At 33.3% G+C, this 2063-nt stretch overlaps 1 protein-coding gene across 1 annotated transcript in view; it reads right to left on the bottom strand.

Annotated features, from left to right (window-relative positions):
* The window catches only part of LOC104530988 (pecanex-like protein 1), a gene marked incomplete at its 5' end in the record, with an annotated part of 31408 nt that overhangs the window by 14323 nt on the left and 15022 nt on the right, over positions 1 to 2063 (bottom strand). The window lies entirely within an intron of this gene.

Raw genomic sequence — 2063 nt, 5'->3', positions numbered from 1 at the left:
GGAGGTTGGACCAGGTAACTCCCAGAAGTCCCATCCAACCAATATCCTCTGCTATTATGAAAATCTGAACTAAGTTTATTCTGCAATTCATCTGCTACATTGAAATATAATAACTTCTTAATTTTATCAAATAATTTCTATTCACATACATACATGAGGTACATTTATATTACACATGTATGTCTTTAAAAACTCTCCCAAATGATGACAACAACTCAACAGTGGGAAATACTGAACATAAAGCAACTTAGATTCTAAAAATTTACATTTTCTCTGGTTACTATTAGTCACAGGTAAGCCCAAAGAAGAAAGCCACAATTAAATACACAGCTGTTACAAAACTTGTAATATAAGCCATAAGTTTGGGGAAAAAAAAAAAAAAAACAAAAAAAAAAAACAACCAGAAAACCCAAACCAGCACACAAAAGAAAAAAGTAGAAACGAAGGACAACACAAAGGAATTATTCAGACTGATCATGAACAGATAAATTCAAAATAATTACTGACTTGATGCTAGACACGACTGCATAATATTTAAGTAATGTTAAAGAAAAGTGATATTTTTCTTCTGTTTTCAAAAAAAGCAGAATGACATTCATTTCTTCAAGTAGTAATAAGAAACATAAGATACAGCAAATGTTATTAATCATACGATGTCATCAGATGTAAAGAACCTGGATCCAGATTGCTTCCTAAAGTCAGCCTAAAACCCATGGACAAGTAATACTTGGGTGTTCACCATTTATTAAAGATACTAACAACTTCCAAATGACCATTATCTACACAAAGTTTAAAGACAAAACTGAAGAGGATAGTCTGGTGAGAATGACAGCAAGATTTCCTTGCTTAATCTGCTACAGATTTGTATCTTTAAAATTGCTTTTAAATATATTAGGGTTGGTCCTCCCTACCATTTAACACTTTAAAAGAGCAATCAAAATATATGGCAATATACAGTCATCAGTCATGAACTGATTTTTTAAGATTCCCGATGACTGGTGAGTGCATATAAAGTCTGACATGTTCTGTAAGGTAAGGTATATTAATCCTCCTTTGCATATACGGAGAGGACCTTAACAGTGTTAAACTATTATAACACAAACCAAAACAAAATTAAATCTTGTGCTAAGGAGAGCATAGAGTCAAAATGGTAAATACATAAAGTAGACCTGTTATTAGTCAAATTAGTCTCAGTAGACATAAAGAAGAGCTTTCACTTTAACAGGGCATAATAAGAATATGTGTTAAGTCTTTAGCTTGTAGAGTTAGCACTAAAAGAGCTAACTGGCCTTTTTCATTAAAGCTACTGCAGAACTCTGCTACGAGGAATAACAGAAAATACCAACATACGTAGATTTTTTTTTTTTTTAAGTGAAGGCATCTAAACAGTTCCAGTTAAATTTGATCAGTAATCAATACACAGATGAACATTAGTGCAGCACACTATTTTCCCCACCCCAGAAATTAACTGTAGTGATTTTTACAGTTTGCTCATATGTTAGCATCAGGGGGAAAAAAAGGGGGTGAGGGGGCAGGGGCAGCAAAGAACTATTGGTCATATCTCACTGTGAGCTAGAAGTCCCTCCTTTTAGGATAGAAGGTCACTATACTTTGCTTAGTCAGTCTAAATAACAAAGACAGTAAATTTGCTACAATTTCTTAAAAATACCTATTTCTTGATCTAAAATACATTTTCATTAAGAATTTGTGTGTTCAGCTAACAAGATCCAGATTATCTGATAGGTATTCCCCTCAAACAATCCCAAAACTCAGACTGAGGTAATTAGCAATTCCCTAATGCTCTGAAAGTGTATTTTAAACCCATTTATCTTCCATGACACAAAAAGCCTTCCAGTTAAGGCAGTCAATATGGCTAGCCAAGAAACTGAAACTTCATAACAAGTGATAACAAAAAATTAAGAGCACAAAAAAATTTTTTTTTAAATGCCCCTCAATCTATATTAATACTAACTACTACAGGTAAGCTTAGTACTCACATTACACCAAGCAAAACAATAGTTATAGGAAGTAAGAGGAAGCTACATTCCTCTCAGCAGAGGAAG

This window comes from Antrostomus carolinensis, unplaced genomic scaffold (assembly GCF_000700745.2).
Source record: "Antrostomus carolinensis isolate BGI_N321 unplaced genomic scaffold, ASM70074v2 scaffold9639, whole genome shotgun sequence".
NCBI lineage: Eukaryota > Metazoa > Chordata > Aves > Caprimulgiformes > Caprimulgidae > Antrostomus > Antrostomus carolinensis.
This window is presented reverse-complemented; position numbering and strand designations above follow the sequence as displayed.